The sequence below is a fragment of the Mus musculus genome, chromosome 2 (genome assembly GCF_000001635.26).
Source record: "Mus musculus strain C57BL/6J chromosome 2, GRCm38.p6 C57BL/6J".
Classification (NCBI taxonomy): domain Eukaryota; kingdom Metazoa; phylum Chordata; class Mammalia; order Rodentia; family Muridae; genus Mus; species Mus musculus.
In genome coordinates this window covers 25,628,798-25,643,296 of record NC_000068.7, presented here as the reverse complement: position 1 = coordinate 25,643,296, position 14,499 = coordinate 25,628,798, and the positions used below count along the sequence as shown (strand labels likewise).

At 47.6% G+C, this 14,499-nt stretch overlaps 1 protein-coding gene and 2 long non-coding RNA genes across 12 annotated transcripts in view; 1 reads left to right on the top strand and 2 right to left on the bottom strand.

Moving 5' to 3' along the window:
• Positions 1-3,035: 3,035 nt before the first annotated feature.
• Positions 3,036-8,153, bottom strand: Gm35630. 3 transcript variants are annotated; one of them, XR_866052.2, is made up of 4 exons: positions 7,673-8,153; positions 6,864-6,957; positions 4,226-4,376; positions 3,036-3,235 (listed from the first exon to the last, which is right to left on the bottom strand). It is a non-coding gene; the product is annotated as a predicted gene, 35630 (long non-coding RNA). The 3 variants fall into 3 exon arrangements; XR_001783251.2 differs by having other exon boundaries at positions 3,037-3,235; positions 6,864-8,153; XR_866053.3 differs by lacking the exons at positions 6,864-6,957; positions 7,673-8,153 and adding an exon at positions 5,385-6,848 and having other exon boundaries at positions 3,037-3,235.
• The window catches only part of Fcna (ficolin A), a 10,776-nt gene continuing 4,133 nt past the window's right edge, over positions 7,857-14,499 (top strand). The window contains exon 1 of the mRNA XM_011239016.3: positions 7,857-7,899. The gene's annotated coding sequence lies outside the window, so the exon portion shown is untranslated. The remainder of the gene's footprint in view (positions 7,900-14,499) is intronic.
• The window catches only part of Fcnaos, a 22,432-nt gene continuing 19,468 nt past the window's right edge, over positions 11,536-14,499 (bottom strand). For 7 of the 8 annotated variants that reach the window (XR_003954002.1, XR_003954003.1, XR_001783250.2 and 4 more), the window contains 3 exons: positions 14,186-14,343; positions 12,515-12,624; positions 11,536-12,102 (listed from right to left, as the gene is read on the bottom strand). This is a non-coding gene — a long non-coding RNA (ficolin A, opposite strand). The remainder of the gene's footprint in view (positions 12,103-12,514; positions 12,625-14,185; positions 14,344-14,499) is intronic. The other variant, XR_003954001.1, reaches the window with a different exon arrangement.

Genomic DNA, 14,499 nt, shown 5'->3' with positions numbered 1-14,499 from the left:
AGAAGTGTGCATGTGGAAATGGACATCAGGGAGGCACAGGACTGGTGAAGGCCAGAACCAGGAAAGGTCTAAGTGACCTTTGTCACCACAGAGTACCTATGGACCCTGGCCTCCAAGCACACCACCCAGAACCCTCTAATCAGAATTCAGGGTCCATTAGAGAGACCAGATCCATAAGTCATCCAGGGCACTGCAGACAAAGCATTGGATCAGAGAAAGACCCTCGGTGACCCTAAGAGATGGAGGAACAAGGCCAAGGGCTTGACACTTCTGAGACATTTCATGTGTCACCAATGTCACAGGACGGAGCAGATAAAGCCTTCCAGGAAAAGATAACCAAGGGACTGAAGTCAGACACTATGACGAACTCTGGAGATTCAATAATAAAAAGCAAGCCAACAGCATGTCATCAAAAAAGGTAAAAGATCTGAGGGCTGAGGAGGGCTCAGTCAGTAAAGTGCTTGCCACATAAGCATGCGGACCTGATATGGATCCCCAGGGTCCACATGGGAAACTGGACACAGCAGTGAGGGTCTATAGTCCTAGCACCAGAAAGGCAGAAGCAGGTGGGTCCTGGAACTCCGTGGTTAGCCAACCAAGGCACATTAGTGAGCTCCAGAGTCAACGAGAGATCCGACCTCAAAAAACAAGGTGGGGAGACCCAACCTTAACCCCTGGGCTCTGCATGCACACACATACAAATGCATGTGTACATACATAAATATGTGCACACACGTAATGTATACACAATACATTCACATGCATGTGTGCCAAAGAGTTGAAAAGACCTTCCACTGAAAAAGATATCCAGACTGGAAATGATCAGAGGACAAGATGCCGATTGTCAATCATCAGAGACATAGAAGTATACATCGGTTTGAGAGCCAGATGTGCATATATCAGAATGGTTAAAGCTTTCTAAGACATGCCCAGTACTGGTGAAGATGAGGAAAGTGGGACCCCCTCCCATGCTGCCGAGGAGAGCAAGATGGTCACATTCAGAAAACATGCCATGAGAACCCCCTAAGTCCAAAAGCAGCACTCCCAGAGAGTTTACCAAAAAGAAATAAGAATTTAGGTTTACAACAAACCAACGTACACTGCCTATTAACAATCCCTAGAAGTAGAACAGCTGGATGCCCTCCACAGCGACCACACTGTAGTTCATCCCTGTGGCAGAAGCTGCTCAAAACTAAATGTAGGGAGCCTTGCAATGTGTCAACATATCAATGTGGCAAACGTGGCAGCATGGACACCTGTCTTAGTCAGGGTTTCTGTTCCTGTACTAACATCATGACCAAGAAGCAAGTTGGGAAGGAAAGGATTTATTCAGTTTACACTTCCATGTTGCTGTTCATCACCAAAGGAAGTCAGAACTGGAATTCAAGCAGGTCAGGAACCAGAAGTTGATGCAGAGGCCATGGAGGGATGCTGCTTACTGGCTTGCTTCCCCTGGCTTGCTCAGCTTGCTCTCTTATAGAACCCAAGACTACCATCCCAGGGATGGCACCACCCACAGTGAGCCCTCCCACTCTTGATCACTAATTGAGAAAATGCCTTACAGCAGAGCTCATGGAGGGATTTCCTCAAGGGAAGCTCCTTTCTCTGTGATAACTCCAGCTGTGTCAAGTTGACACATAAAACCTGCCATCACACCATCTCAAATGACTCTACTGAGGGAAAGGAGCCACTTTGAGAAGTCTGCAGTTGCCTTTTCCTTTTGTATGACATTCTAGAATAGGCCAAGCCACAGGGACTGAACATGGCTTGCTGATGTCAAGGGTTGGAGAGAGAAGTGTGAGGAAGCTCTTGGGGGGGGGGGGCTGTTGGGAGCCTGAGAGCTGGAGGTGGGAGCTGTTGGGAGCCTGAGAGCAGTGCCTCCATGACCCTATCCATATCTCTGGACCCAGGTAGGCAAATCCTACTGTCTGTAAATTCTGTCTCAGTGTTTGCAAAGCAAGTGAAATCATTTCCTTGTGTGCCATTTCACCTGGAGGTTTCCCACAGCTGCAACCTGACAAAAGCAACTTCAGGAAGGAGAGAGGGCGCATGTGACTCACAGTGCAGGGTTGGGTCTGTCATGGCTTCAGGAGCTTAAAGCATCTGGAAGGTGAGCAATAAATTCACTCTAGATGCACTCTGTATAATTTCTCTGTCTCTGTCTCTCTCTGTGTCCCCACACACACATACCACAGACCTAAAAATGAATTTTCATGATCCCAGTCCCTAATTCATGATCTGACATGTGAAGAGTATGAATGACAGATAGATAGATAGATAGATAGATAGATAGATAGATGATAGATGGATGGATAGATAGATGATAGATGGATGGATGGATAGATAGATAGATGATAGATAGATAGATAGATAGATAGATTATAGATGGATGGATAGATAGATTGATTGATAGATAGATTGCCTACTGTTGCTGTTGCTGAAGTCTAGGGTCTCTAGCACAGTAGCGCTTGCTGCTGACAGGACACATGTGGCAGCAACATCTTCCTTGTCCTTCGGAGCAGATGATGTTCCAGACCCCGACCACTAGCCCTGCCAGTCAGAACCCCTGCACCCTCTTCTTGGTGTCCAGAACAGGTCATGACAGGACCTCCAATATATACTATGGCTCATCTCCTCAGTGAAGAGCTGAACAAGCCACCTTTCTCCACAGAAGGTCAGCAGGCAGGGCTCAGGACCAGAGGGTGGAGACACTTGGACCTGAAGAGCCTCAGCAAGTGTTTTCTGTAAAATAGCCTCTGGGTTGACAGCAAAGGACTGTATTACTTAGGTGTAGACAACAGATTGACGGTGATTTTATGGGTGCACAAAGTCTTATCCCCAGACCCACTGGGAACAGGTCCACGTGGGACTGGGCAGTAACCTGAACTATAAGAACTTAGGCCATGGACTACCCCAGTCGGGTATGGGGGTTCCTGGGACGAGGGTCCTCGAAAGCTGAATGGGTAAGAATTCAGCGGTAACAAACAGAAACAAACACAGAGGCAGTTTGAATCTGAGTGTATTTTGCAGCTCTCAATCAAGGGTTTTTATACATAAACAAACAATTATTACTGTAAGACTCTGTTGAGCTTTAGCTTACCAGGGATACCGTGAGTGAACCAGAATCAATGCAAAAAGCAAGAGGAATTTATTGTTCCAATGCACTGGGGTCTCCCAGACCTGAATGTGAGGCAGCGACCCCTGGTGGCCTGTTGGCGAGTTTTTATGTGGTTTCCTAAGGGCAGAATAAAGAAAGCATCAGCAACTAGTCACAATGATTGGTGGAACAGTGCGCCCTTAAACTGACTGGTCTTTAGGGAATGAGGTGGCAAGGACTTCCCTTGTCTGAAGGTGGGCAATGGTCTGTCCTGCAGGTCGGTTTCCCGCCTCTGGTCTGAGGAATGTTAATTGGCCTCTCCCTTCTGGAGGGGCAAGTGTTCCATGACCTTCCCAAAGTTCCTGAGCTGACCTTTTCATTCCCCCCTTTTCTTTGTGCATGCTTCAATCTTGAAGCTCTTGTGGAGAGCTATGCAGCTCATATCCCTGGTCCTCTGTGCTTAGCTCTTGATATCTTTGTCTCAGGACCATCAACTGTGCTGCACCTATACAAGCTTCAATAAAAGCAACTAAGCAATTTAGAATGTAAGGGCCAAAAGTCAGAAGCAGAGACAAAATGATCAGGGGTCCTAACAACGCAGAAATCAAGGTAGTAAACCAGGGGGAGGAGTTAAGCCAAGACTCGAACCAGCCCAGACTCTGTTCTCTCTCTCATCTGCTTGGCTAACTCCTCTCTCACCTTGGCCATTGAATCTTTAACAACCCCCAGAATGGTCTCCAGTATGTGCTTCCTGATGTTTCACACCCCCAGGTAGCACAGAAGAAATGGTGGCCCCCCCCCAACACTGATGGGCCTGCTGCTGGCTTCTCTCATCTTGGAGGCACACATATATGGTGGTTTCTCTATGGGCACTTTTCAACTTTGGGTGTCTGCACCCTAAGCCCACCTTCCAAGGCCACTTCTGAGACACAGTTTAGATTTACAAGTTCCTTGCCCCCCCCCCACACACACACACACATTCAGGCAATCCCTCCTCCTGTGTCTCCAGGGCAATGACACCCCAGAAGTCAAGGCCCACTGCTAAATCACAGAGATCAAAGACAGGATACAACCACCAGATACAACACAGGTTGTGGACTAAGCTACATCCCCAGTGGCTGAGAGTACCTGCCAAGTCACTTTGGTAGGGTCGTGGGAGTTTCTGAGGCACAGCACTGGAAGATACACCATAGCCATCTTGTGGTTTCTCTGGCCTTGCAGAAGGGGGTTGCTCCGGTATCTGGCTGCTATCCAGTTGGCATCAGGTGCAGCTACTAATCTGACATGAGTTACATGAACCCAGGAAGTTACTCCATCCACTTCAATGGAGATCGGGGTAGTCAACAACACCAGGAATGGTCCTTTTCACTTTGCTTCTAAGCTTTCAGCATGATTTCTCTTAACATATACCCAGTCTACAACTTGGTAATCGTGTGGAAACTCTGGGGTACCTGCATTATACAGGACACTAAGTTTAGGCCACAATTCCTGGTGGCTGATCTGGAAAGCTTGCAATCAAGTCATGAGATCCTTGTCAGCCTGAAAAGTCACTCTGGGGTGGGTCAAGAGTCGGGGTCAAGGGAGTGGGTGTCCCATGCAGGATCTCAAAAGGGGTCACTTAATATGATAGGGGGTGCTTAGGGTTAAGGGGAGGGGCACCAACCAATCTGAGCCAGTCTCCAAGGTCAATTTAGCCAACGTCTCTTTTAGGGTTCTGTTCATTCTCTCTATCTGCCCTGAGCTCTGGGGACAGTACACACAATGGGGCTTACAATTAGTCCCCAATATCTCTACCAATCCCTGATTTACCTTAAGAGACAAAATCAGGACCATTGTCCAATCCAATTACCTTGGGCACTCCGAACCTCTGGATAATTTCTTCTAATATCTTCTTAGCTACCACAGTAGCTGTTTCCTGCTTGGTGGGGAATGTCTCAACCCATCCAGGGAAACCATCCACAAACACTAGAAGGTATTTGTAACCATATTTTCCTGTCTTAACCTCTGTAAAATCGACCTCCCAATAAACTCTAGGCCGCTCTCCCCTAGGTCTTTTGCCCTGTTTACTCTTGGCTGCATAAGCATTTATTTGCTGGCATACCTTACACTGTTCTATTATTTCTCTGGCCCAGAACGTGAGTTCCATTATATACTTTAGATCCCTTAACTGTCTGGACAAGCTTTTTATCCCCTAAATAAGTCCATCGGTGTGCATTTGGCCTAGTAAGTCTTTTGCTTGTTTTCTGAGGAGTATAGTTCTCCCTTCTTGTGTGCGCTATTGTCCTACCTTCTCTTGGTAATAGTTGGTAGAGTGGCTAGCAATCTGAGTCCTTTCTTTCTTCTTCTATATATTTTAAGTGAAGCCATCTCTTAGTCCAGTACCACTTCTCAACAGGTGTTTCTTGCAGGCCCATAAACAGGATAGGTTCCCAGTCACTTGATCTGCCTGGTTATTGCCCCGGGACACTGAGTTTCTTCCCTTCTGACATCTTGGGCAATGAATAATAGTCACAGTTGCTTGGCTTCATCAGATCCAAGATTTCCTGCTTGTTTCTTTCCCCTCTGATGTGAGCAGTTCTCTCTCTTGGCATATAGCCCTGTGGATGTGGGCTGTGGCAAGGGCATATCTGCTATGCGCGTGGATGTTGATTTTCTTGCTGGCTCTAAGTTCCATGGCCTTAGTGAGGACAATTAGCTCCACTTTCTGCCAGGGGGTAGAGGTTCTGCCCAGATGACATTTGTACAGTTCACCACAGCAGCACCTGCTTGTCTCTGACCCTCATAGAACAAACTGCTCCTGTCTATAAACCAGGTAGCCTTGGCTTACAGCAGGGGTCAGTCTGAGAGGTCTCTCCTTTTGGGCCAGCAGGAAGTGTATCTTGGCCCCCATTTTGGAGAGTGTGTCTCTCCCCAACAGAGTGTAGGGACATTCTGGGGCTGCCCTAAATGAATGGGATACCCGGCCCATTCTAGGTCCACTGTTCTTCGGGTAGTCCATGAATATATTTTGGTGCCAGTGGCTTCTTGGACCCAAGATCTCTTCTTGGAATCGGGCCATCAGCTTGGAGGTCCAAGTGTTGAGCCCCTGTGTCCACCAAGAATGGAGTGGATTTTCCCTCCACTCGCAGAGTTACCCTGGGTTCAGGGAGGGGTTCTAAACCCTGTCTCTCCTAATCACTGTCTTCACCCAGGGCTAAGACCTTAGCCTTTTGGGATGCGCTTTCCCCAAGGCCTGGGACTTCCTGCTCCTGGCTTCCATTTGTTAAGGCACTCTCAAGCCAGTGGCCTCTCTCCTTGCAGTATGCGCACCGGTCCTTTTCAAGGGTTTTTTGTCTCTCTGTGGTTGGAGTCTCTCTTCTCTGCTTTCCCTAACTACTGTAGCACGGGCTCTCTGTAGATTGCTTCCCTGTCGCTTTTCTTTCTTTCTCTTTCTCTGCTCCTTTTCTTTCTCTGTTTCCTATAATGGTAGAATTTCTCAGCAACCTGCACTAAATCTCTCAACAGCTTATCCTGTCTTTCTAGCCTCTGAATATTTTTCCTGATATCTCTCCTAGCCTGGTCTATAAAATCCATTGCCACAGTAGCTTTATGTTCTTTGCTGCTGGAGCCATAGGGTGTCATTGGCAAACTGCCTCCATGAGCCACTCTAGAAAGGCTACAGGTGACTCATCTGGTCTCTGCTTAACCTCACATACCTTGGTCAAATTTGTGGGTCATCATGCAGCCCCCTTGAGACCTGCCAGTGGAGCCTTCAGGTGCCCCTTACCTTTTGCCATATTAAAGTCCTAGTCAGAGGAAGCCTGCTGTCCATGACAGCCTGGTCAATCGATGGTGCCCCCATGTCTCTGGCTTCTGGCCTCCTGCATGATAAATAAAACAGTCTCAAAGAGATTAACAAGCCCTTTGGAAAAGGGGTGGGATGGACCTTCCAGTTGTACAAGTCGGCCAAAGAGAATGGCCAATATTGCATAGCCTGATTGCCCTTTTCCAGAGGACCCAGTGGGAGCCACCGTGGTATCAGGGGAGTTGGCTCTCAGGTCTCCTCCCATTCCTCCCTCCAGTGAAGGGGGGTACGATGGCCTCTGTCTCGTATGGGCTGAGGATCCCAGAACTGGTACTGGTACTGGCAGGGCCATGGGGCCTAGGGTAGGGAGATTTGGAGAAAGAGGGTCTTGGAGTAACAGGTCTGCTGTTGAAGAGTCTTGGAGGGTCAGAAGTTTCTCAGGTCCAGATCTCTCCTCCCGTGCTTCTTTCTTCCTAATGGCCAGAACCTGTGAGGTGGGTCTTGGGAAAGAAAGGCTTTCATCTGTGAGGGGGGAGGGGCTCTACTAGATTCTTCTAGGTAACTCTATAGGGCCCTTGGTCCGACGGGTGCCATGAGGATCCTGGCCTAAAGACTCTCTCCTCTACTGCTTTTGATCACCTACAAGTCAAAAGTCCCTACAAGTGGGTCATGCGGAGAAGCAGAGAATAAACAACTTGTCTTTCAGTCTTTCCAATGTCCAAAAAACTGCTGTCAGTCTAAGTCCAAGAACATAGAACGAGATACCAACAAACACGGAGAAAAATAATCACCATACAGACAGCGCAACCCTGCCACAGGTGGGCGTCCAAGTTCAAGAACACAGAGAAAGACAATCAACACACAGTTTGCCCCTTCAAAGGCCCCAGTTACAGACACCAGGTGCTCCTGCCCATAAGGCAGGAGCCAGATCAACCAGTTATAGCAAGGCTCACTGCCACCGATATTGTCTTGCCAGTTCCAGAAGGAGCAGAGGCTTCCAGGCTCCCTCCAGGTTAAGGTACGTCTGTCCATCACACTTGACCACACTGCACCAGACACCATAGGCTCTCTGAGCCTCCCAACGCTTGCAAGATAAAGTTCAAACAGACTGACAGACTCAAACTTTGACGAACAGAAAGACAAACAGGAACCATGGTAAAGGCTTGAGACCTCTGATTCACCGCTCCAGTGTGTTCCCACAAGGAGTCATTTCCCCACCAATGCACCCTGAGTGATACCCTGAGTGAGCCACGTGGAGCCAGAATCGATGCAAAAGGCAATACATTTTTATGGTCAGTTATTATTTAACATCTAGTACCTGTTCTTTTTGTGACTCTTCAAAACATAAATTTAAACTATTTTAATTCTTTTTATTTAAAGCTTTCTAAAACAACATACCAAAGCCCACTTCTGATGACACACGTGTAGCCATGTGAAATTTTATTGTTGGGAAAGTTTTTATCCATCAATACTATCTTGTAAATGATTTATAAAATGAAGCGCTGGCTTCCCTGGAGATAAGGTCATGGCTAGTGCCCCCATCCCAAGGGATGCTCTTGTACCCATTATTCTCGCTTAAGATCTTAGCCTAGGCCATCAGGAACATCTCATAAGTAAGAAAAAGAATAAAAGAAGATAGAACAGATAAATTGCCATGAGAACTATGGCTGAATATTTTGCTCCGGGCAGGAGTCCCACAACCCGTTCCAGGAGACTTCCTTCCTTAGAAGTTCTCACCTGTCTGTCGAACTTTTCATACAAATTCTACCGGGGTTGGTGTTCCAAACTTCCTCCTCACCAAGGAAAATGTTGAACCGAAACAATATTGACACTGTGGTTATAGTGAGTCAGGAGGCCATCTGCCAACTACCCAACGTCCCTTCCTGAGAGGACACAGGAAGACCTCCCCAGATTTTGTCAGCATGGATATTCTTGTGGCATCCTGCTGACAGGGATGCTGAGTACAGGAAACAGACAGGATGGAGGACCACATGCCATGGGCCTCTGTGAGCCATGCAATATGGCACTTCATGAGGTATAACAAGGGCCAGGGTACCTCTTACCACCACCCAGAGCCAGACCAAAGGCCTTTGCACAGAAGCCCAGGAAAACTACTCAGCCTAAAGGACACTTTGCTCCTCCAGCCACCAGCACCCTCTTCTGGCATGAAAGAAAAAGGCAGCGCCTGCTATAGGCCTCTAGCTCTCTTTCTGGAATCCCCATTCCTCCCTCCCACCTCCTAACTCTCCATGAACTGTGTGCCTTGGATCTTTGAGAAATGCCATAATTGTGGTTGCTTGAGCCACAGTGGGAATTCTGTGAGGCCTGCCTTAGAAGTATATCTATATACTTCTCCAGGAGTATCTTGTGATCACCCTCAACAGGGGGAAGACCTCCCAAGACCAGGTCATAAAGGGTCTGGCAACCACTTATTGGTAGCCAGGAATCACAAAAACAAGAAAGCACTACAGTCCTTCTCCCTGTCCAGGGCCTTGACCAACTTGAGTCACAGGCAGCTCTTGCCACTCACTACACTGCTGGACTATAACATCTACCACCAAGGCCCCTCTGCCCAGGGCCAGAGCCAGGCTGGCTGAAGGATAGTGTTACAAACTGTGCTATCATGGGTCCTTGGACAAGGCCTTAGCACCCTGCCTGCATTCGGGGATGGTCTGCCGAGAGCTGAGCATCAGGAGACGAGTTTGAGAGTAGGCCAGCAGACCTGGAGTCCACACTAGACAGGCACAGGATAAGCTCCACCAAGGAAGGCCATGTGAGGACACACTGGGAGGTGAGCAGCTGTAGAAGCCAACCCAGGCAACCGTTGAGCTTTTCCCTGCCTCCTCGAGAACCACGAGGAACAGAGGCCTGCTGCCGGAGGTGCCTAACAGCCAGATTCCCTTGTGGTCCCCCAAGGAAGATTGCAAGGAGCATTCAAAGCCAGCCTAAGATACACAGGATGTTCAAGGCCAGCCTGAGCAACTTAGTAAGACCATGTCTCACAATAAGAGATAAAAAGAGTCAAGGCTGTAGCTCAATGGAACAAAGCTTGCATAGCTTGCACAAGGCCCTGGGTTCAATCCCACATTACCACAAAAACAGATAAAAAAGAAAATGGAAGTCAGGAGGTGGTGGTACACATCTCTAATCACAGCATTAGGGAGGCAGAGGCAGGCAGAGCTCTGAGTTTGATGCCAGCTTGATCTACCGAGCAAGTTCTAAGACAGACGGGGCTACACAGAGAAACCCTGTATCAAAAAAAAAAAAAAAAAGCAAATATAAAATTTTAAAACAAATGAAAGAAAAATCTAACTTGCTAAGACTACCAGCTACAGGACTGGGATGCAGCCTAGTCTGTAAAGTGCTTGCAAGCGTGAGAACTGCTCCCCAGAGCCCACGTAACAAAAGCCAAGATGGAATCAGGGAGGAGGCTCATGGGCAGGGAGCTGGCCAGAAAGTCTGCGGACCTGAGTTCACATCCTCAGGACCCATCTAAAAGGCCAGGTGGAGGAGTCAGGCGCCTACACACAGCCACTGCAGCCAAGGGGTTTATTTTTACTCTGTGTTGTACTAATTTTATTTGCTTCTTGTGCTTCACTTTGCTTGGGGAATGCTTTCAGAGAAGAGTGTTGTTGGCAAAGCTTTGGGGTTTGTTGGTTTGAGGTGTTTTTTTTTTTTTTTGTTTTGTGTTGTTGATTATTTGGGAATCTCACCCAATCACACTCATCTCTCATTTCTCCCAAGTCTGCCCTTCATTCCCTGAAAAGAAAAACAAAAAACAAACAAACAACAACAAAAAAAAAAAACAAGAAAGGAAGAAAAGTAAAGAAAGTCCATTCCATTTTCTGTTGTCCAGCCCAAGGACATCAAGAAGGCACCAGTCAGGGGCAGAGGTTGACTATGTCCACATGGAGGTCAGGGTTCATCACTGCTGGGGCAGAACATGGACCACAGGTGCCAACATGGCCTCCTGGACCACAGTGTTGGAGCGTTGCCATGGGATCCCATGGCCATGCAGTTACGGTGAGGGTGAAGGCATCGTTGTAAGGTATTGCACTACATCCCATGGAGCCTGTTGGGCAATGAGTGTACAACAGCCTCTCTCTCTCTCTCTCTCTCTCTCTCTCTCTCTCTCTCTGTATGTGAGACCATCTTTCTCTGTGTCACTATCTCTCTCTGTGTCACCATTGCCCCTCACTGTCACCATCCCCTCTCTCTCTCTGTGTCACCTTCCCCCATCTCTGTCACTATCCCCCCTCTGTCACCATCCCCTCTCTCTGTGTCACCATCCCCCTCTAAGTCACCATCCCCCCTCTTTCTGTGTCACCATGCTCTCTCTCTGTCACTATCCCCCCTCTCTCTTTGTCACCATCGCCCCCTCTCTGTCTCACCACGCCCCCTCTCTGTCACCATCCCCTCTCTCTCTCTGTGTCACCATCCCCCCTCTCTGTATCACCATCCCCCCTCTCTCTGTCACCATCCCCCCCTCTATCACCATCTCCCCTCTCTCTCTGTCACCATTCCCCTTCTCTCTCTGTCACCATCATGCTTCCAGTCAGTCCTTTGTCCTTTCTCTGTTGTGCTGGCCCTACTCTGTTTTTCTCTTCCCACTGTTGAGGTTCAAGAGTGTCCCCACAAACCACAGGAACACCAGTCTCAGTTAAACAGGGTTGGTTTATTGAATGCACACTCCAAGACTGATCGGACCAGGGTGACAGCTCCGGCTGCACAAGTGGAAGCTACACACTGGACACTTCTCAGGGCCAGCTTATAAAGGCTAGAATCATAAAAACCACAATGAGCTCATATGCAAGTGCTGGAAGTGCTGCCCAGTGATCGGCCCTGACTCAAGCTGTTTTAGACAACCAGTTCGTATTGACCTTTAATTTGATGGGTCCTAAAGTGTAGCTTGTGGTTCTGGAATGTCTTAAGATTAACAAACCTCAGTACATACAAAACATATAAGGGTATGTGGTCATCTTGACCTTGCTCTCAGTCAAATTACTTTTCTGTGTCAATGACTGGCGGGCAGATTACAGCAACATTATGAAATAGCTGGGGGGTATGGAACAAAATGGCTACAGCTATGCTGGGCAGAGGGGCCTCAACACTCACCTCTCCATCACATAGTTATTCTTTGTAGTGGCACTCACCACTCTGCACCTTGAAGTGGCAGGCAAGCCTGGGTCTGTAGCCAATACTTCAGATTCCCTGAGAGAATCTGTCTCAAAATATAAGGTAAGATAAATATTCTTGCATACCAATAGGCTTATATCCTAAGATCTTAATATACATGTTGAGGAAATGTATATAAGAACACCCCCCCCCCAGAAAAATAAGATAGTGGACAACTGAGGAAGACGTGGGTATCAGGCCTGCACACTCACAAACTAGAAAAGTAATGAATGCTTGTATCCCTGGCCCTGGAGGAGCAGAGACAGGTAGATCCCTGACCTCGATGGCCAACCAGTCTGGTCTACTTGGCAGGCTCTAGAGCCCTCTACCCCACCACCCACCACTCTCAAAAACAAAAACAAAGCAAAAACAAAAAATAAAATAAAACCAAAAAAACAAAAACCCAGTCAATTCAGCAGGTGAGGTGGCCTGAGTTTAACCCCCAGAACCTCACTCACATAGAAAACCAGAAGCAGTTGTGCATGAGTCCCCGTGCCTCTGCAGGGAGTTGGGAACTGGAGACTCAGCCAGAAGCTGCTGCAATATAAGCCGCCTGCTGCATACAACACTGCAGAAACAAAAGACCTTGCTTCAACAAAGTACAAGGCAATAAACGAGTCCCAAAAGTTGCTCTCTGACCATACATGAATAGTGACAGGCACATCCCTGCACCCTCACAAGCAATATCACAGCCCACATAGGGACAGACAGACAGACAATAGTAAACTTTATTTTAAAGGTAGACAGATGTTGAGCATGTGACACACATCTTTAATCCCAGCACTTGGAGGCAAAAGCAAGCAGAACTTCAAGGCCAGCCTGGTCTACATAGGTAGTTCTGGGACAGCCAGGCTACACAGTGAAGCCCTGCCTTAAAAAAACAAACAAACAAATAAATAATTGACAATGTGAGCAGAAACAGCACCCAAGGCTGACCTCTGCCCTTCACATGCATGTGCGCACACAGAATTATCAACTACAGAAAAATACACCACAGTGATCTTATAACCACATTAAATGGAATAGATAGAACTCAAGTGGGAAGGAATTTCTCCTCATAAGTTCCCAGTGAAGTTTTTATTTTGTTTTTGTCTTATTTTAGAAGTAGTGGGGAACAAAGCCAGTGCTTCATGTTAGCATCCTACCACTGAGCTACACCTCACACCCAGTTCAAAAAAGAAGGGGGCTTACATGGAGTCTTACTATTTAGCCCTGACTGACTTGAAACTCACTATGTCTACCAGGCTAGCCTTAAAATAGTAGAGATTTTCCTACCTCTGCATCCCCAGTTTCAGGATTAGAAGCATATGACACCATTCCTATCCAAATTTAGAAATTAAGGAGAAAAAAAAAAACCTAAAATAATTCAACTGCACAGTGTAGAAAAGTGATTATTATTAATCACTTATTAATCATCAGCTAGGCGGTGGTGCACACCTTTGATCTCAGTGCTCAGGAGCCAGAGGCAGGTGAATCTCTCTAGTTTCAGGTCAGCCAAGGCTACACAGAAAAACCCTGTCTCCAAAAAACCAAAACCAAGGAAAAAGAAAGTGATTGGCAGGGTTGAAGAGACAGCTCATCAATACTGCTTTTGCAGAGGTCCCAGCTCTCAAGTCAGGTGGCTCAGGACTGCCTGACATCCCCACTCCAGGAAGCCACTCTATTCTGGCCTCATCGGGCACCTGCACACATGTATGTGTACATGCACACACACACACACACACACACACACACACACAAATAAAATCGAGAGGCAGGAGTGATGGCTTAGCAGCTGAGCACTGGCTGCTCCTCCAGAGGACCAGGATTCAATTGCCAGCCCCCTCATAGAGGCTCACAACCATCCTGTAAACTCCAGCTCTAAGGGATGCAACACCCTCTTCTGGCCTCCATGGACACTAGGCATGCAGTTAGTACACAGACATATGTGCAGGCAAAACACCCATTACGCATAAAGTAATAATCTTTAAACAGAAATAAAAATAAAATCTAAAAAAAAAATGATGCAGGTGTAAAGTTGGCTGAAAGGGGATAACGCTGGAAAAGTTAGACTCTTTTAGGTTTAACATTTTTTAATGAATTATTTTATTCATTTACATCCCTAGACTTGTTATTTTTAAAACACCTACCGCCTGGGCTGTGCTCAGCTTGCTGCAGTTGGAGATGGGGGAAGCCATTGCTGTTAGAGAGCTGGCTACTCCGATGAACCTCAGGGTTCAGGCCTGGGGCAGGAAAGAGCACTTCCTGTAGGAACTGGTGCCAGTGAGGACAGAGGGAGGTCAGCAGCCTGGAGGGACAGAGGGAGGTCAGCAGCCTGGAGGGACAGAGGGAGGTCAGCAGCCTAGAGGGACAGAGGGAGGTCAGCAGCCTGGAGGGACAGAGGGAGGTCAGCGACCTGGAGGGACAGAGGGAGGTCAGTGGCCTGGAGGGACAGAGGGAGGTC